We start from the raw sequence: 22,117 nt of genomic DNA, 5'->3' as shown, positions 1-22,117 counted from the left end.
TTGACAGATGACAGACATATGCGAAGGGTATTGGAGCCCTTTGTGCAGTCTCGCCTTTTATTGGTTTCACTTTAAGCCCTGATCTTTCGATCTACACACTGGTCTCATTTAGTCCAACTCATGCTAGGTGTGGCACAGTGGCAGGCAAAAAGGAAACCAAAACCAAATGGGCCTCGGGAATTGGCCTGGGGCTTGGCCTCAGCTAAAGCTGCTGTTGGTCCCTCCAGGAGCTGGTTGCCCAGTAGGAATGGTTAGGCATGGTTCGCCACCACATGACCAGCCACACTGTAGATAGGCAGAGGAGCAGTTGACAGACAAATGCCCCGTAAAAACCAAGATGCAGTGAGGGGGGTCACAGGAGGCTGGAGAGGCGAGCTGTGTGTGTTCATGTGCTACTTATTTTTTGCACATAATAACGGACATTTGCTCTTAATAAAGAAAGACGCCACTGGCAAAACAGATCAAGTAAGAGGAGGACAAGAAAGGGAGGGGGGGCAGTGGCAACACAAGGGCACAGCGGGTGCACTGTGTCATTGCCATAGGAGGTTTGAAACAGTAAGAAAACAAGCGGCCATGACCAAACTTCATGCAGCGAACATGATGTCTGGGAGGTGGAGGAGGCGGCGACTGAGTGCTTTGCCAGCTCAGAGATTTAAACCAGAGCTCTGGAGTTTGTTGACTTTCTCGTAAGAAGGCAACAGCCATGCCAACTCCATTTTAATTCACATGGCTACTTTGCATGAGAGATGGTGAAAGCATACCTTTTAGTGCTTTGTAAATGGGCCATTTGTTTTCATTTCACAGTCGGTGTGCGTGTGCGGTTATGTATGTTTTTGCTCTTAAATGTGTCGACAAGTTTGTCTGCATCGAAGTTAAAATATCTTTCTTGTGCGACTAATACGGTGCAGAAGCCAGAGTCATAAACAACATACAGTGCCTACTTATTCTACACCACGTTTGACAGACAAGTACCATAGTGAATTGTTGTACCGACTGCCAATAAATTTAGCTAAAAAAGGAGGCAACAGTGCTTTAGAATTAGTTTCTGTGTATTTTCAGTCTCACCTCTTCACAGAAGGGCACAGTGGAGATCAGCAGATCAAAGATAACCAGTAGCTACATGTTGTGTACAAAACAAGACAATAACACCAGTGCACACACACAAAAATGCCAAGAGAGGATCAATGGATATCACATTACTATCATCAGAAGAAGAAGAAATCTACCTTCTAACTCCCCCACATGTTTAGTCATGTACTACTTGGTATTTTATGCATGGATTAATTATAAAGGAATAAAGCAGAGGAATCTGTTACATTCAAATAAGCAGTTATATCCACTCAAGTGAGCAAGAGATTACAATGACCCTCAACCCTCCCAAACTTTCACTTCAGAGGAAGCTTTTGGAGCCAGTAAATTAAGAAACTGTATTTTAACAAGGATAACCCAAAAAGAGACAGATGCCATACAATGGAAAGCAGCAGTTGCACTAAAGCTGGAATGTTTACAGAAGTATCATCGTCACCACTAATCACTGGTGTATATGCACACAGGCCACAAGCAGACCCACGCGCAGCAGCGGAGGAACATGGGAGCATCATATGGTTCTGATGCAAGGAGCCAAGGACAACTGGAATGACATCAGCGGGGTCTACCGCAAAGCACAGTGATATGGCGAGTTCTATTTTGTGAAAAGTCAAGACTCATTGTTGATTGCTGCGTCCCAGGAGGAGAGAACCAACAGCCCATGTGTCTGGAAGACTCGGTTAAACAGAATATGTAAGACAAATGGACAATGAACACAATGGTTTTAAATTGAGGAGAACAAAACTCAAGAGAGTGAGAAACCAAACAACTGTCCACTTACGACAAGATACACGACAGAACATTTCAATTTATGGTAAGTTTACATGTTAAAAAAAGAATCGGTCCACACTCCCAGTGCTGCTGGTGTATACACCTAAACACTCCCTCAGTCAGGTCTGAGAGTATTGCTCGACAGAATCCACTTTCAGATGAAGGACATAGCAGAGTAACAATAAAATTATTATGTACTCTAGCTTTTAAACGTATATTATTTACATCTTAGTCAATCACGTTCCAGTGCTCAGTTTCTTTCTGAAACCATAACTTTAAAGATATAATTCATGTGTAATTCAAGGAGTATCTGCATCAAAAGTCAAGGTGTGGTCAATGCCATGAAGTCTATTACTGGATCATTTGTGTTTATTCAGTTCATAAAGAACCCATTGTTCAAAAGATCGAGGCGATTCTTCACAAAATGACTGCAAGTGAATGCTATCACGGGACGTCCACTCGCAGGCTCCTGGTTCTTCTTCACAAACATTAATCCAGATACATCACATCCCTTGACAGTTGAGGACAGCTGTCTTATCCCTTTACCATCTGTGCTGTCTGACTGTCTGGACGAACTACACTTCTAGTAGCTTAAACCTCTTGTCGGAATACAGAGCAAACCATGCGAGACGGTAGCTCCAGCCTTAAGCCTGGAGGACGGGGCAGGGCGACTGCATCCTATGCAATGTTGCAGAGCATTTTATGTTACTAAATAGTGGATGGACCATCGGAATTAAAGTGCAAATTAAATCCTTTATTGTCAGAGGAACACTTGCTAATGCTAATTTTTGAGTTAATATGATTAACAGGATTTTCCATCCAGGATTAATTTTTGCAAACATTCAAACTGACAATAATAATATAGTTGAAATGAAACAGCGTCTGTTTTCATATTTTGGACAGTAACCCCTTTTGTTCGGAAACCTAAATGCTAATTTAAAAAAAAAAAAAAAAGTAATAATAATAACAATTCAAATATAATTTAAAATGCTGATATGTTTGGCATGCTCTAAGGGCCTAAAAGACCCTAAAGGGTTTTCCTCTGCTCCGGTGAATAAAACTACACAAGACTAAAGCTAGACAAGAAGAATGTTGAGTGTCTGGCAGATTTCTATAGAGACATTTTTGTAGACTTAAGAGAAACACTGGTGCTCAAGAGTCAAAGCCCCCAAACTGCAGTGTAATCAACGTTAGATGTCAGTCTGGTAGATAAGGCCTGTGTAAATACTGTCTGAGTATATTTAGATTGTCATGTTGAATGAAGGTACCAGCATATAGAGGGCTTCAGTGTTAGTGTAAACCTGATAGAAGGTAAGCATGAAAGCCCCTACACGCAGCTTTTATGGTTTTAAAGACTTTGTTTTGTGTCAGTGACATGAGCGTTCAAAGTCCCTCTGCTTGTCAAAACATGCATTGCAATTGTGGAAATGAATACACTTGAACCTTTCTCTTTTTCAGGGGGAAAATCACACACATGTGCTTCTGTTCGCAAAAAAAGTAAAACTGCTGACCTATGTTTTGAAAAGCTCCCGAAAATTATGACAACCTGTAGAGGACGTGCACACACCCCACCTATTTCAAGTCATATTTATATAATTTATATCTGACTGTAGTCAGACACAAGAGTGAAGAAATTTGATGATTTTTTTTGTTCTGTTTTAGCAAACAAACTTAAAAACTTAAAAAGCTGCATCTCAGGCTCCTCCAACTTCGTCGGTTGTGTCGCGCGCCAACTCTTCATTTTCAACATGGAGCGACTGGCCCATGTTCAACTGCTGTTAACATGGAACCCTTCTCCACTTCGTCCTTCAAAGTTCTCGTTTCTTTTGCTACTACCACCAAGATCTGGGAGAGCAGGTCCGCTTGTACAAGCAGTTGTATGGCTCTTCTGTCCAAGAGCACTGAGACAAATGGAAGGCGATTGCTACCACGTTACATCCTAAAATTCAATAGCGGGAAGTTGTTGTTTACTACTGTTGCCTTGCAAGCTAGTGGATAATGAATCACTGAATATCTTGGTTGTACGCCCCATGCAGTTGAGTTCGAATTCTGCAACGAATAACTAACACATTGAGCATAAACGCCTCCATGCATGCTTGTCGGCGCCACATAAACAAGGCTTAAGAAGCATAGAAGTCAAGGATGTAGCAGCGTTTTTAGCTTATGTTGTATTCGGTCATATTGGCGGATCTTTGTGCCGATAATATCATCATAATATCCTCAGCTCTGTTATTCTTGAAAATATTTCATAACACTCTGTTTGGGGGCAAGGGGTGAAACGGGATTAGCTACGGTAAAATATATATATTACATTATGTTCCAATAAAAATTAATGGTGACAAGCTTCATCTTTTCTCAGTACAGTAACTCAGAGTCTTGGAAGTGTGGTGTGGGTGGGAGGAGATCCTCTTGTGAACAGGCCATGGTGTCCTAATGACACAAACATAACATTATCTCAGAAGAAGATCACAGCCCTCACTGGCCACAGCGAAAAAAAAAAAAAGCTAAATACTTCCCCTTCATCCCAATATTGGAGTCAAGTTTGTTTGTGTTTCCAACTGTGCAAAAGAGCAACCATTATCAGTCATTTCCAATCAAATGTTGGCCTTGGCTCTGCAGTGGGATGAGGATGAAGTATGTGTGTGTGGTGTTAGGGCAGTGCTGGTGTTCAGCCCTCTATGGCCAGTTTACAAAAGAAGCCTCACTTTTTCCAAAGTAAAGACATGTCAGAACTATTGGATTTCGTAAGTGACATCAGGATGTGTTGTTAGGTCCAATTCTTCACCCAGGTTTTGTGGTGTTGACGAAACCTAGAACAGCACGAGGTCAAGCGATGTCACAAACATTAAGAGACTATTTAGCTTGAACCCACAGACCATCTGCCGACGTGTGTTCTCTCAATCCAAACAGGCAACAACACCTGGAATGGAAAATGTAGCCTAATATACAGAAAATCTCTCCTTCTGTTTCCTGTCTTTGTCAATTTGCGTTGTAATGAAGTCACTCCAGCATTTACATGTTGATAAAATCCATGTGTTGTGTAACTTCTAGGCTGTGGTTGTAAAGCAAGTCAGAGATATCAACTGAGAATTACGAGGGATTTTCAGGCCAAGAACATATTTTTTAATGCTATTTCAATTTAAAGGTCCAGCGTGTAACAATTACTGACATCTAAAAAGGTGACTCCCAGGCGTGTCAGAGAAACAATGGTGACCTTCGCGTGCAAGAGAGGATGTCATTCTTCTTGGTTTGCATAGTAAAACACAAAACAAACCTCTGGGTGGTCTGTCTGTTTGGACTGATCACAAGATGGATCCCTCTGTTCAGCAAGGCCCTTGCCTAAAGTAAAAGGCTTATTCTTAGGCTACAAAAAAACATGTTTAATTTACAGTGACTACAGATCCTTCTGAATGTTGCACACTGGTCCTTTAAAGCAGTCGGTAATTCTCTAATCAGTCTATTACATTTGCTTGCATTGGCATCATTTGTGTTTGTCTGACCACTGCATGACCACACTGGAATAAAAACGTATTCCAACAAGAACTGCCATACACACAAATGTAATTATGGTCGTCTCGATTAAGATCTTATCGGAATACTGTGCACAGGAAGCAGCGGACAGGAAAAGAAAAAACACTTCTGTCATTTCGACCATGGCTAATTTGAAAATGCTTTTTCAAATCTTTATATAGCACTCGTCTGAAACTGAAAAACATCCTGTGGCAACATAAAAATGCAATGTTTTGAACATAACTTTGGTTGAAGTTGTGCGCCACTCACACGGTACACGGCAGCTCGAGCTCTACGCCTCATCTAAGCCCTCGATCTCTCGTGGTCTTAAAGATATAATGTGCAATATTTCTGCATAAAATACCGAAAAATGTTACTGATTTTTTTTTGGGATTTGTGAACTGTTGACAAAAATTTTATAACTGTCTTTAAATCAATTGAAATCTGTATTTTCAAACTGAATATTCAAGGTTATGGACTGCTTCATTAATATCAGTCGCCATCCACTTTATCACCGTGAATAATACGCCGTTAAATGCGCAATATTGTCCTAAATACTCAGTAAAATGCTAGGACTCTTCAGTTCTATGAACTTATGATGTTAAAGAGGGATTTTACAGTAGGATAACGGTGGAGAAGGCTACATTAAGAGATGCACAACCATGTTGTGAATAAATAGTGAAATCCTGCACTTTTTACTTTTCACAGACGTTTTGTCTTCTTCAGTTCCACAGATATCATGATGTATCGCTGTATGATTGTCTTGCAATATATTGACTATCGCAGAATCGTTGATATTAATGGTATCGTGGACCATGTAGTGAGTATCTTAAGGTACCCTATGATTCCCACCCTCATGTATTATATCTTTACAGGGTATCTACAAGTCAAATTTAAAGACTTTTTAATGCCACCTTGGATGAAATTTAAGACCAAGGCGATAGTTGGACATTGTAGAGTCAAATTTAAATAAATTTGCACTTACCAATAGTCACAGACGAGCATGCAGATAACCATTTCTATCAGCACCTCTGTACATCTCCTTTTGGAAGTCCTGCAAGAAAAAAAATATCATTAAATAATCCTGCCCTGAAACATTTAAGACCTTTGAGTAATTTTAAGTCCAGCATATGACATTTTTAATGAATTTGAGACATTTTATGGCCTTAATTTTAGATACATGAATTTAATACATGAATATACCTAGTCAATATTGCATACTGCAGCTAAATAGTCTCATGTATGGAAACAGAAGGTTGGGTGGTTCAGTTGAACGCAGCTGTACAGAAAAGAAAAAACAGTTCCTCTCCTGTGCTAATTTGAAAAGGCTCTATGCTTCTATTTTACACTGAATTCAAACTGCAGGCTTGGCCACTCTCCACTGCCGAGACCAAACTTTTTACTGTGCACCTGCTTTGTCAATGAGAACGAGCCAAGACCTTTTCCTGCTGCACGGTCACTGTGCCCATTAGAAGTCATCGTCCATTGAGTGCAGCAGCAGGTTTCGACGACTCTGCCTCCACTCACGCAACACGGGTTATTATAATGGTTATTCTTCATGCTTTTTCATACGGGCTTCACCCTCCAACAGTTTCTATAGGTTTAACGAGGCAAAGCAAGGCTGCTTTTCCCCCCACCAGGAACCAAACACATCAAAAGAAAAGAGTGTGTCCTGGTCACATGCGAGCAGGCCACCATTACAAGACTACCACAGGCTGCTCGAACACAGCCTGGTTGACCTCTCAGAGGAGGCTGGCTTCAACACTTTCTTCGCTGCATCCAACCACAGCAACGCAATAAGGGGGGGGCAACCAGAAAAGACTGGTGCTAGACACATGCAGAGATGAAAGGGCCGGGCTAGATACCTGCGGTGCAAACACCAGCCACTGGAAAAAGTATTCATGCAAGAGTATTTATTCAATAATCAGTGCTGCATGTTTTAAAAAAGGCAGAAACGCAAAACCACTACAAAGCAGATCTGAATCTCTGCTTCAGGGAGTCTTTTTTTTCTATAGATTTTGGATTGTATTGTCCAGTTAATTTCACTCTATTACGGAGTTGCTTTCCAAACACCGCTCTGAACTCATCCCTCGGTTTGACGCGTCATCCCAAAACCTCTGGCAAACCAAGTATTAATGGCGTCTCAACTGCTGTAGTTCATTTTTGTCTTTTTCCTCTGCAGTTCCTTTCATAATGCTCAGTGGGTCCTTGGACCTCACCCAGCACAGGAAGCTGAACTTCTTTTGTCCACCTTTCATGCGTTTCCAGGCAATAGGGAAAGAACAGGACACACACCCGAGGACAGACAGAGAAAGAGTGAGCGATGGATAAAGACACAAAAGCACATCAATTGTGCTCTGGTTTTTCAGTTTTCAGTCAGTTGTAGTTATTGGGATAGTTCAGGTCTTTTGAAGTGTGGTCAAGCTTGAGATATGGACAGATTTTAGTCACTTAACAAAAGGCTCACCTACTGAAAGCTACACCCGCCTAAATGTCTCAATGTGTTTGTTGCATTATTTTGTTCTTAGACGGACTTTTTTTCCTGGAAACTGAAGTTCATGACACGTTGTAAACCACTTACACCCCACACCAAAGTCCATAGAGAAAATCTGGCAAACGAGAGCTGTTGATCCAGTGCTGCCTCCAACCGTACATTCAAATGTGTTATTTTGAGGCTATGTTGTATGAACTCCACCACTCGGATTTACTTAAGTGACAAAAACACATCAATCAGGCAGGAGCAGACCAGCAAAAAAACACTGATTTTCTCTATGGACTTTGGTGAGGAAGAGTGAGCAGTTCACAAATTTGTTGAAACTAGCACTTAGTGACAACACAGGGCCTAAACTACACCAACATGGCAGCCTGACACAAAAATGAGGGGCTTTTGAGTTAATATTCCCTTCCATTTTGTCCGCTCGCTCGTCTCTATTCCGTGTTGTGCTTTCTACAACCACTCAATCACATTTCCTTCCCACTGCCTTTCAGCAGAGCTACAGCTCTGTAAAGACTAACCCAGATGTGGCTGAATAAATTCACTGTGGCCTGAAGATAGAACTCAGGGAAAGTTCAGTGAAGATGCACTTTTCGAAACAGCAACAGCGGATGAGCTCGCTCAGATGTAGAAAATAACAGTGTGCGCAGGAGACAACATGCACTTTACACACATCCAGTAAGCATGTTTAACATGACGGGGAAAATCGTACATATATATTGTGTCTTTTTTATCACGATGATGGTCAGGAACACAGACTGTTGAGCTAGTACGAGCGCAAGCCAAAAATACATTTAGTTTGTGTGTGTGTGTGTTTGCCATTGAGGCTGCAGTAATACATCCCTTGCATGCATTGAAATGATTTAGTGAGGATCAATGTCGGCAGCATCAGCAGGCCTAAAAACACACAGTGTGTGTTTACATGACTGTGTACATTACAGTGTGGCAAACCCCGAGTATCATGGGGTATAACCAATGCTAACTGACTCACTGAGTGACTGACGGATTAATCATTGGCAAATTAAAGTAATGCAGCTCTTTGAGTTGAAATTTTGCATATTGTAAATTAGTGACACATCATGTTTTTCGTGCTTATGTGACATAGTCATTACAGCAGAAAAACTCTATGTTGACATGTATCTATCATGGATTTCAGGAATACAGCTTTTTTTGGTTACTAAAGGTCAGTGAAGCTATGAAGAGCAAAGTCCATGGTAAAGGGACTAACATGACCACTTACCAGCTAGTTTGCCTGGAATTTGTGTAGCAGAAAGGTCTCTCATTGCGTCAGTGGGTTTTCTGCGAGTTCCTGCCGTAGCCTACAGTACATACAAAAGAAAATTAATTGGAGAGGTGAAGATGTGAGTGAATGTTCATTTGAATACTGTCCCTGTGGCAGGCTGATACAGGTCGTGCCCTGTCTATTTCACCTGGTGTAAGAATAGGCGTGTGACAGAACCAATGTCATTGTTACCGTGTTTACAGCTTATTAGGCAACCTCTAAAAAAGGTGTTACAGTTGTCACTCACATAAAAGTGTGAGCCAGATGACCAATTATAGCACACTGGACTAATGGGGAGTTGGCCCAAAAGCATGTTTTCAAATGTAGGGAAAACAGTTGTTTGAACAGTGGCTGCTTTTTGAGAATTTCCTTGTTTTTAAAGTGCTATCGCTGGTTCAAATGCAGGCTTCTCTCACCTCATTAGTGGTGAACATAGTATAAGCTGACGTCTCAATGCTAATCCTGTTGTATTACACAGATCTGCCTGTTTATCCCTTTGTCTCTCTCTGTTCTTTTCCCCCTCCTGCTTTACTTGCTTCATGTTTTTGGCCCCATTTCATAAGACAATCACTAAAAACAAAGGCAAGATTCACCAATGGTTGAAATGTTTTATAAGCGTTCTCTTAGGGGGAAACATAACTCATCCTTTTTCCCTTTCCATCCATACATTTCCAGTCTCACTGGGTCTCTTCTTCAACATAGCCAAACTGATTTTGACCCACTGACTCATAATGCAATCTGGTCCTTGCAAATAACCCACCAAATCCACCAGATATGAACAAATAACAAAGACCAGATAGTTTTACAAAGATGTCCATCAAGTCACAACCTCAAACAGCAACTTGTGTCAACACAGTGAAATTCACGGTGCTTATTGGGAGTGTTTGGTAGACTTTTACACCCTTTTCCCCCAATATCTGCCAGTTTGAGTTACAAACTAAAGAAAGTAGACAGTAATGACAGTATACAATGCAAAAGCCTGCGTTAAAATAGCTCATTAATGTAAAGTGAGGCTTATTTGTTGACCAAACAGTTAGTAGGCTGAAAAAATATCAAGAAGCGGTTGGGCACAGTGAGAACTGGTCTTGGGTTGGAGAGGGGCCGTGTTGGTTTGTTGTGTGGTCTGCGGCCACAAGGAAGGAAAGGAAAGATCTGGTCATTTTTTGAGGTACACAAAATGGAAGAATAACTATTAAGGGAACGCATGCCAGGTACCAATCCTAAAACTTTAAGCATGAGAGTGACCTGGACAGGAAGCTCCAGTTCCTCATAATACCGTAGTTTCTCCTGCCAAACATTGTACTGTGGTCAGCAGAGACCATCTTGGTTGAGCTGACTGCGCTGTGGGAGGAAGGAGTGGAGGTTGCCAACAAAAGGAAGAGAAGTCTGCAGCCCTGAAGGCAAAATGCATATAGGGAGGATGTCAACTTAAATCAGTTTCATTTACGTAGCGCCAACTCAAAAGCAGGAGTTATCTCAGGACACCTCATGTTGAGCAGTTGTGGACCACTGTCACTGTACTGTACTAGTTGCATATGATTTTCTTGTTCTTATATTCTTGTATTTTTTGAGCAACGGGTTGTACAGATGTGGCCACCTCCTTGTGGACCTCCTTGAATCATTAATTTGGTTATTGTCTTTTTTTGCATGGCGCAGGGTCCACTCAACTTTGGTACATAGTCTGTTGGGGGTCACAAAATGGCGGTTGGGGTGCTTGCATTGTCTGCATAAAAGTATGAAACTGGTCTGAGAATGTCAGGGACCAAACTAAGAGGGTAAGATCATCGTCTCATCATGCCATGCCAGCCAAGGTGTTATCAGTCACCATTAAAACACACAAGCCTAATTCTATATTTGACATCCACTCGTGCGGCATGCCGTGTGTATGACGACATGTTGAGTAACGCCGTGTTCTCAAAGCTGTGTGTAATCAACACAACTGCACAATGGGATCACAGTTCATAAAGAAGGTTCAAAAGGCTGCTATGTGTCATAAATCATGTTATTGTTTGGTATCCCCCGGTTACACGAAGACCCAAATCCAGATTTCTTTCAGCTGGTCAGTGATCTAATGCCATTATTTCATACTGTATGTGCAGTTAAGTAGGCCTTCAACGTCTCCTTGGTTGGCTTCTCCACAATTCAAATGAAACGTTGCTGATGAGACAAATAAATAAGCGGGTTAAAGATCATCAATCTTCACGCAGCAACGTCAATTCGTCAAGGTTGATTACACCTGTTTTCTAAAGCTGTCAAAAGTGGCAGTTACAATAGCTTGAGCTCCACATAAATAAAAGGTATTGCGTGGTAGGACTTTGAAGAGGGGTTCAAATATAAAACGATCTAATACTTTCACCTGACATTGATGGATGTCGTAAAAATGACGGATATACTTTAAAGTATGCGTCGCAGCCTTGGACGTACATGTGGAGCGACATGTTTGCTCAAACACAAACTCTGACACTCTTCTGCATGGAAATAAATGTTTACACGTGGGTGTGTATTTGTGTACAGCACATGCGCCACAATGACTAAAAGAAAAGAAGGGGGGAGGGTGGGTTCAAAAATGTTCCCATGGAAGAGCTGTGAGCTCCGTGATGCCCTCAATTTGTTTGCTCGCTCCTGTCAAGCTAATGAGGTGAGTGAGTGAGGGCTGCCTGGTGGAGGCAGAGGTCAGCCAAGAGCCAGTGCTGCCTGAAGGGCTGAAGCTGCAGGGCCCTGACTGCAACTCTGGCCTCAGCATGGCCCTCCACTGGTAAGGCTTGGCACCCATTTGCCACAAATGCACACGCAGCCTAGCAAAGGCATGTGAGGGACACTTGTCCATGTATTAAACATGTACGTTGAAACACATTACATCTTTAAAAAAAAAAAAAAAAAGGCAGCAACACACACTCACATGCTGTTCACTGGTTGGACAGATTTCCTTCTAGCCCCCACAAGACCGGCATGATGGCAGACTGCCCCAACCAGCTGCCAGTAGAGAGCTCAGAATGGATGCTTCAGTGCATGCATCAATATGAGCAATTCTTTTAATTATGGGTGTTGTGCGGCTGATGCTGGGTTTTTTTTTTCTGGACACTGTTCGAGTTATTGGGTCATTCTTTCAGTCAGAAAGAAACAATCTGTTTACAATTTAAATTCCTATTTACAATCTATTTTCAATCTTTTTTCTCCTATATGTGGTACAGAGTATAAGCATGTTTGTTTCTTTCCTTTTTTTTTTTTTTTTTTTTACTGTTTAGCGGTCAGTGAACATACTTGTACAAATTGGGCTGCCACTGTTGGAGCCACTTATTGGGCTCAGATGCTCCGCTATTTTGCATCTTTTCAGGGACCCGGGAGACTGGAGCTAAAAGAGCAGCTCACACTGGACCATAGGACAAGCAACAAGGCATTTTCACAGTCACATATGATGAGCACAGCAGGAGATAATGTCCACAACATTGAGACAAGGGACAGCACACTCGCACTCATTTGCCCACTATGAATTACCCAGAGCTTTCCCTGCATGGGCTAATTCACAACATCATCAAGAGATGTGGCCAGGAAGCTGGACAGAAGCAGCTTCATATTTAAAAAGCACACTCACTCTCACACACACTGATAAATCACTTATACATTTTCATTACATGTTCAGTTGAGTTAATACTCAAGACTCAATGTCCAAATCATTAAAAAAAAAAAAACAGACCAAAGGATAGACCCAACATAAATGATTCTAAAAGAAGAACATACCAATGTTTCCACATGTATGATAATGTACAACAGAGAAAGTCAGTAATAGAAAAACAGCTTCGAACCAAGAACCTTGGCGAACAAAGGTGCTTTCAGACGCTGTCCAGACATTTTTCCCCAAACTGCCCAGAGAGGCCGCGTGTCAATGCAATCCAGACAATCTCCGGAGTTGTATAGTATAATTCTGTCACACAACCTCATTTAAAATGTTTATAGCAGCGGGGAAAACATATTTGAGTGCGTGCTGTGTAAGCTACGGCCACATCGTTCCCCATATATCCGCAAATATCGTAAACTCCCGACTGGAGCCTGCGAGTTGATGGTGGAGCTGAAGTACGGGCAGTAATGCTGAAAGAAGAGAGATGGCTGCAGGTTAAACAGACCACCAAATTGAAAGGGTGTGTTTGGTATGTACTACAGCGAGAGGGATGTGTCACGTCACGTGCGGTGCAGCTCAGGTTCGACTGCCTGAACTAGCTCACCAGGCTTTTCACCCCATGCTCAGATTATTTCCAGGCGAATGGGCAAGTGTTCTGTGTACATGCTTCATCCTGCAGAGATTTTCCCGCATGGTGTTGCATAGACAATCTAACTGCTGTGTTCGTCGTGTGTGGACATCAAAACTGCGGAGAATGTACAGACCCAGTGCTCCGGAGATTATCCAGCGTCGGCGTCTGAAATTGATGTGGAGGTCTGGTCTTCGTGTGGAAATCACATCTGTGTTAATTTCAAAGGTAATTGACTGTTTAAACGCAAATCTGTAATTGCATAATTAATAAATTAGCAAATATACAAAACTGCAGTGACCGTGTATTCATTGGCTTGTGAATTTAGAGCAGCCATCCAAACACACGCGTTCCCCTTTTGTTTTTACTAGCAGTCGACTCATTGTGTTCCTCCAGCGATCTGGACAACTTGTAGCTTTAAAAGCCCCACATGCCTCGACAGTCAGTGCCTTTAGAGCCGCAGCACTGAGCTGAAAATGAGTCGCCGCACCTGCTGGACGTCGCAGCTGTGGCCGCGTGTCCACAGAAACGGAGGGAGAGGGTCAAAAGGTCGCGTCACCTTTTGCTCCGTGCCCTCTCTCCCCTCAGCAGCACCTAACCCTCACCCCCCTCAGGGTAGTGTAGCATTACCGTTGTCACACATGTACACATCAACGCACTCATATGCACACAGCTGAGGGTGATTTGAGGTTGATGTGGGGGGGGGGGGGTCAAGTTCAGGGAGCAGATGGGGCTCTCTGTCATGACCTTGTAGGGACAACAGGAACTTGATTAGTTTTCTGCTGCCTCCCTTCTTCAACTACCGCCATTCCACGCCATGATTCATTAGGATTTTGTCCTCCTTTTGTAATTGTCCACTGCGACAAAACTATCCACACGATTCCTAAAGAGAAGGAAAGCAGCAAACGTGAAAGGGAAGATCTATAAGACAGCACTGAGAGCTGCAGCGAAGTACGGCTTGGAGACAGTGACACTGTCTGAGACAGAAGGTGGAGTTGGAGGTGGCAGAACTTTTTGCTAGGAGTGACCAGGACGGACAGGATTCCTCAGGTTAAACAGTTTGGAGAGAAAGTAAGAGAGTCAACATTGGACATAAGACGTTGAATATGGAGCTGCTGGGCAGGAAGAGAAGAGGAAGACCACAGAGAAGGTTCATGGATGTTGTGGAGGAGGACATGGGGACAGTTGGTGCAACATATACAGAAAAGAGGACACAGGGGATTGGGCAAGATAGAGGCAGGTGATGCACTGTGGCGACCCCTAAAGGGAGAAGACGAAAGAAGAGGAAGAATTTTCAAATGTTTTGTTCACAAATCCATGTTTGCTTTCTGAGAACACCGACAGCAGCAGACACCCTTGTCAGCCTCCATTATGTAGTCTTGATTTTAGGATGAATGATAGTTTGTGTTGATAGTTTGTTCTGCACCATCCTAAAAGTACACAATGTGTAGCAGCTTAGCCCGAGGACTTGGGTCATTCAATGTTCCATGCTTAGCTCTGAGGATTTATGGGAGAAAATCTCAGGATTTTAAAGCAAGAAGATGAGGGGGAGGGGGAAAAAAGAGAGAGAGATAGTGCTTGTTAACTTAATGAAACACTCAGAGGATCAGTGGTTTTACTGCTGTGGGAGCCAGAAGCCGAGCCAGCGAGTGCTTTGGGTTCACGTCAGGGTCTCCTCTCTCACAGCTTTAAGTGCAAATGTGACAATGACGCCAGCTTCCACTGTGAGTGGCAAACGTCTTCCTCATCTGGATTATGACAGGAATTGTCATAACAACAGGTGTCACGGGCAGCGATAGGCTTTTCTACTACGCCATGTGTTTAATGCATTGTGTAAGTGAATAAATCTTCCTGAATGACGTTTCCTCTCAGCATCAAGGTTCCTGGAGCACTGGGGCCAGATGTTGGACCACTTTTGCTTCACGCTTCCTTTTGGGTGTTGATACGACTGTGACACAACGTTGCTTAAATCTGAGAACTCGTTACATACTTTATGATTTAAGGGTTTCAGTTAGGGTTCACATGTTTGGCGATGTTATGTCTTTTTAGCTGACCTTTCCTGCAGATGTGATTCTAATTGATATAACTGGACTCAAGTCACATTTCACGTCATATTGACCCAATGTGCACATAAACAAGAGATATGGATATTACTCATAGGTGGTGACAGACATAGACAGACACATGCACAAAAAACTCAAAACAGGAACTTGATACCAGTCACTTTACGTTGCCATGATAACGGTCTACCCCTCACAAACAGACACACACATCCCAACAAGCCCACCAGGCAAATGCATCTGCCAGCGACGATCCGAGCCCGAGCGAGAGAACTTTCCCAGAGATATCGGTGACGTATACGTACATGTGTGAGCAAACACTGTTTGTTTTTCATTTTGTGCTGGATCGCCTGTTTATTTTGCAAGCCTCTCCTCTGGGAGCTAACTGTGGTCCGAGCGAGCCACGGAATCCCAGTGGACTTGTTGTGCCACACTACTGCACCGGGGTTTCAGGACGTCCAACATAAATATCATCTATATATGCATCTCTAGTCTATCGCCATGCCTAACCATATATGATGCGTTTAAACGTTTATGTGCACGAGTATGAAAGCTACTGTTATCATCTCCATATTTAGACTTAAAGCTCCAGTGAGTAAAAATTTGATGAAATTACTTTAATTTGGTAGAAATGTACAATATAATTAACTTATTTATGGATTGCGTGCATTGTTTAATTTCCATTACCCAAAAATGGGCCTTTTATACTAAATACTTTTTATCACACAAATCATCACTGATGACCATCTGGTAAGTTGCCACTGTCACACAAGACGGCTGTTGATGCTAACACATTAATAGCAGCAAAAACGTAGATCTAGGAACTGCAGAAGCCCACGGGTGTAATAGCTGTATTCATGACCTTTAAGCCAGATGCTAATGTTAGAAAAGAGAAGGCCAACACATGAGCCTAAAGAGTCGGTAACCTATGACAATGGCAATTCAAGTTTGTCATCTTATTTTCCACATGTTAGGATGCTAGCACCATGCGAACTTAAAGTTATGCCAATTTAAAAAGAGAAAATACAAACTTGGAATTGCACAAGAGCTGAATGTCTAGTTTCTAAACATTAAATAAGAAAATAATTCAACACACACAAAAGGGTCAAAGGTCTTAGGGCAAAAAGGGCACTGATTACTCATAGCACCGCACTGAAAGGTTCATCCGTCCTTTCTTGTGGCATGTGTTTACTTTGGTCGTTCCCTTCCAAGGCTTAACACTGCACTTTTCCAGAGCAGGTGTGAGGGGGTGCTGACTAAGCTGAATGGAGCTTCGCTGGGGCTGGGGCTGGAATGACCAGTGAATCCCTCTGTTCTGGCTTCTTGACCTGCAATCAAAGCCCTGACTTTAGGGAAGCACGGGGACTGTAGAGGGGGGTGGATTGGAAGGCCACATGCTACTCATCCACCTGCATACTGACAGGCAGACAGGCCATGTCACAACAATCCCAAACTTCACTGTGCCCCAGCCTAACCTTAGCCATACCCCTCCCTGCCACAGCTAACCCATGATGACCCCTGCAGCCATCTGTTACACGGCTCTGGGATGTGTTGATTGGTCAGGTGGAGTGGGGTGAGTGCTTGGGCTGGGCTAAGAGAACTGGGAATGCAAGCGCTTTGGAGGAATTTGAACACAAAGTATGGTAGGTTTTAGACTGTCTATATATTTGGTTAACGTCATGGCCCAACTGTATTCAAATAGATATTGATAGAGAATTTGGCACAGCACTCTCTGTGACCCTCCATAGGAGGATAATGCGTTAGATAACGGATGGATGGATATTTGCACCCTAATTAAATAAATGTCAAAGCAGGAGGGGGAGAGTCCACCGAATATAATTTCAGTTTTTTCAATTACATCCATATTTTGATGTCTTCCAGTCAGTTCTACAAATCTGTAATATAGCTAATAATATCAGATAGAATACGGTGGCCCTGAGAGGTCAGGGCGCTGCAAATATCACAACACAACACATTAAGAAAAACGTACTGCAAATATCACAACACATTAAGAAAAACGCTGCAAATATCACAACACATTAAGAAAAACATGCCGCAAATATCACAACACATTAAGGAAAACATGCCGCAAATCCCACAACACATTAAGAAAAACCTCTCAGGGCCACCGTCGATAGATTCACACTGAAACTTATTTGCAAAATAATGACATGATACTTTTTTTATAAACTACTTATACTTTTACTACTTGTGACAGCATGTAAAGACAAAAGAAAAGGGCCTAAAATGGAGCCTTGTGAGACGCCAGAACCCAGTGACGCTGCTGCCAAGAACACAGGCCATATAAGCAGCCAGAAAAAGTTCTCTCCGACAAATATGACTAAAACCATTTAAGAATACAACATTTACTGCCTACACACAGCCCAAGGCACCATAGGAAGAGGTGGAGGCCGACTGTGTCAGTATCGGGAGGCATTCCAGCGGGTCATTTTTTTAGTTGCACACTCCATATATTCACAACAGCTTGGGATGAAGCTGACTCATGTTACAGGGTCACATGTATGTATGCCTGCTGTCTTCCATGACTGGGAGACATCAGTGCTGCCATAGAAGCAGAAAACCACTCACTCCCACATGATCACAGTCACTGCTGATAATATGTAAAAATCTACTCTCAGATTTGTTGTAGATATTATCAATTATTGCACTGCACGTCCAGGCCTTTCAAGTCGCAAAAGCACGCACAGATGCTCTTCTTTGTGCTGCTCACAGTGCACCTTCTGTGAATGCCGACACAGCACGTAATGGTTTGTTATTGTAACTGGGTGAAGACTAATAGTTTGTGGGAACTCTTACGAAAACATGAAAAAATGCAACAAAAATGATGGAAAACTTCGTTTCATACATCCAAACGTGTAATGTGAAGGGATTTTGAACAGTTTCAAGTACTTTTTTTTTTTTTTTTTTCAATTATCACGATACAATCACCTGTCTTTGTGACCTTTCCTCCCTGCCTCTCTATTCTATTCCTTCTCCAGTAGCGCCACTGCTGCCTTTTTGGTGGTCCTGGCTGCTCTGACCCTGACACACGCACTGGCTCTGGAGAGCAGTTTTCTGGATCTGATGGTGGCACTGACTCAGGGGGGAGGCTGATGTGGAAACAGGAGGGTTCTGTCTACTGACTCAGGCAATGAGGCACAGAAGCTGAATAGATGATGGCCCTGCCACCGATTGCCTCATCCACCAGCAAAGAGCTACTTCCATGTCGGCAGATGTGGGCGCTCTGATTCAGCACCGTTCCCTTTCCGTGGCGCCATAAGGTCGTTTGCACGTTGTTAAATAAATTAAAGTGATAGCTCAGATTTTTGAAGCTGAGGTAACCGACACATAGTCAAGAGTGGACTGCACTGTGAGCACTACAGTCATTTCAAACCCAACAAGCTAAAAGCAGTTTCTAACTATTTGTGATGCACAATTGACGTGACAAATACTCAAAGTCACAACTTCCATCCCTTCACTAACAAGCCTTTTTCTTCACAGCCGACATGCGTAAGGTAAAGCACAGGTGTTATGCTGAGTTCATGGAGACGTCAGGACAGCGGGACAATGAACCAGCGTGCACTCTGAGTAAACAGACATCATTAATTTGATTACAAACACATGTGCTTTTCCTACTATGATACATCTATCTCATTTCCTTAAAAAGGGCTTTATATTAATATAATAAATTCAAACCTGGTTACATCTTTACAGTCCCTCTTCTTGGACAACCAGGCGATCCGCTCTTTCTGCTCCTTCAGCACGGCCCTTGAAAATATAGTAACAGCAAAATATTCAGTTTTGTGATAAAGAGTGATATACAGCAAGTCAGTCAGAAGATAAAGAGTAACATTTTCCAGATTTAATCATGCAAAACACAGTTAATTTGAAGCATTATCCTTTCATATAAGCAATTCATTCTCTTTTATACAGGTAAGAAATCGGTAAATGGGATTAATCTATTATGAAATACTTGTTATTATCAGTATAAATCATTATCCGCAGTATGGCTGCAACAAACGATTATTCTCATAATTTATTATTAAATAGTACTTCTTTGGTCCATAAAATGTCTGAAAAACTTGCACACACGAATAATTTACATAACATTACAAAATATATTATCTATGCATCATATGTGTATATATATACAAAGATATACATGTGTATATACATATTTATATATATATATATATATATATATATATATATATATATATATACGTATATACACTTAAATACGCACACATACACGCATATCCGCACATATAGACACATATATATACGTATATTCGTATATACGCACATATACATATATACACACATATACACGTATATACACACATATACATACATACATATATATATATATACATATACATTTATATTCACATATAAACATAAGCAATTCACCTCCGTAAACCCAGAAATAACAACAAACGTGCACATATTTGCAAACTTTTACCTTAGCATGAGAAGAACACGGGCTATTAGACTGGCTGCGTTAGCATTATCTTAGCAGAAAGAGCACCTGTGTTGCTAAAGTTAATCAACAGTGGTTCCATTCAGTTTATCGAAGTGAGGACAACGCGACAGAAGTACTGTCGCGTTGTCCTATACCCCCGAAATGTAGGAAGCGAAATGGAACTCAGCCATCACTTAGTAAATTGTTTACACCTGTCAAAATCTCATGTGAGGGGCCCATTCACTCACTCAGTCACTACGGCAGTTTCAAAACACTCAATGCATGCAAATCCAAAACACATGTAACATTTAATTTAGTTAAGTCACACAGAAAGTCACCAGACTGTTACAGTGCAGCCGCCAGGCTTCTATTCGTTTTTATAAGGTGTTATATGGTGCCAGTACCAAAGCTGGAAAGTCACTCAATAGCGCTCATATTCTTTCTGTTTTTATTAAAAAAACCGCTGTGTGTCACAGTAAACTAAGCTCGGGCTCAGCTGCTCACCTGTACAACATCAACATAGAAGAAGCGCCTCCTGTCGCGTGACTCGCGTTCACGTGCCTCTGTGGCACAGCTTCTTCTTCTACTGTGCTGGCGTCAGCCACTGAGACAGCGCCCTCCGTTGACAACACTGAGCACTGCAGGAACAAAATCATTCTGCACCCCATCGACGGCTCTCTGCAGGTTGTGTTTTTCTTTTACTATGAATTGCATTTCCGTCAATTAGTTTCCTCATTATTTGTTTTACCTTAAACCTTAACCTTAAACATTTGCATGTTTGTATTCAAAGTTAATCACTAATGGTGGGGATACTGAACTTGAATTAAACTGGTTAAAATAAACCAGTACTTAACACTATTTATAGAAGATAGAGAGTTTACTAGCTAAAATGATAGCATGCTAGCTGATAGAGGGCTTACAAGCTTAAATGATAGCATGCTAGCCGATAGAGAGCTTACTAGCTAAAATAATAGCATACTAGCTGATAGGGGGCTTACTAGCTAAAATGATCGCATGGGGGTCGTACCTATGTTCCCCGGGTCCTATGTTCCCCATTTTTCCCAAAAAAGGTCCACTTTGTATGTGACAGGGGAACATAGGACCCTTTTTGTGAAAAAGGGTAGGGTTAGGATTAGGGTTAGAGAAAGGGTCCTATGTTCCCCGGTCACATACAAAGCGGGGAACATAGGACCCGGGGAACATAGGTACGGTCCCGATCGCATGCTAGCCGATAGAGCGCTTACTAGCTAAAATGATAGCATACTAGCTGATAGAAAGCTTACTGGCTAAAATAATAGCATACTAGCTGATAGAGCGCTTACTAGCTAAGATGATAGCACACTAGCTGATAGAGAGCTTACTAGTTAAAATGATAGCATGCTAGCTGATAGAGAGCTTACTGGCTAAAATGATAGCATACTAGTATCAGTCAAAATGGGTCAGAGGTCTATTCACCGATTCAAAAAGTAATTTAAAAAGTACAAATACACAAAAATCTGACTCAATTACAGCAACAAGAGTAAACGTAATCAATGACTTTCCACCACAGATTTTTAAGATGGTGTAGTCAGTGTAGGATGATCACAGTACAGTATATACATTTGCTTCCTGCTCTGAGGTTTGACACTCCATCTGTGTGTCCAGTTGGACGCAGTAGGCCTCGACAGTCTCTCTTTCTCCAAATGGTGACATGTTTCCATGTGTGGCAAACAGGCTGCAGCAAGAAACACGACACCTGTTGCTCTGGTCCAATTACCACACTCTGCCAAGTGCACATAGTATGGATTTTCAGATTTTCCTCTCCTAGTAAATCAGCCGCGTTCGCCTTTCAGACGACGCCGCGCGGAGCGAATCTCATGACGCACTTTGCGCGAGAATCAAAAGAAGGAAGGAGGAAGGAAGAAGGAAGGAAAGAGAATCGGTACTCATGAGTATCATGTGTGCGCCACTGAGGAATGGCTTCCATCTGTCCGGAGTGATGCAGCTCCACACAGGAAATGGTCACTATGGACGTTCGCCAGAAGGACATCCTTTCTGGTTTCCTTGACGTGTTTGAGTCCAACTTCGACTGTTACAGTTTGCAGTTTTACCACTAGATGTCACTAAGTGTTAACATAGAGGTCTTTAGAGAGTTCAGGAGCTCGTGGGAACCTTGTGCTACAACTTCAGGGTTCAGGTTTTGGTCCGATCTGATCATAAATTGAT

This window comes from Microchirus variegatus (assembly GCF_963457635.1).
Source record: "Microchirus variegatus genome assembly, chromosome: 16".
NCBI classification, from domain to species: Eukaryota; Metazoa; Chordata; class Actinopteri; order Pleuronectiformes; family Soleidae; genus Microchirus; species Microchirus variegatus.
This window is presented reverse-complemented; position numbering follows the sequence as displayed.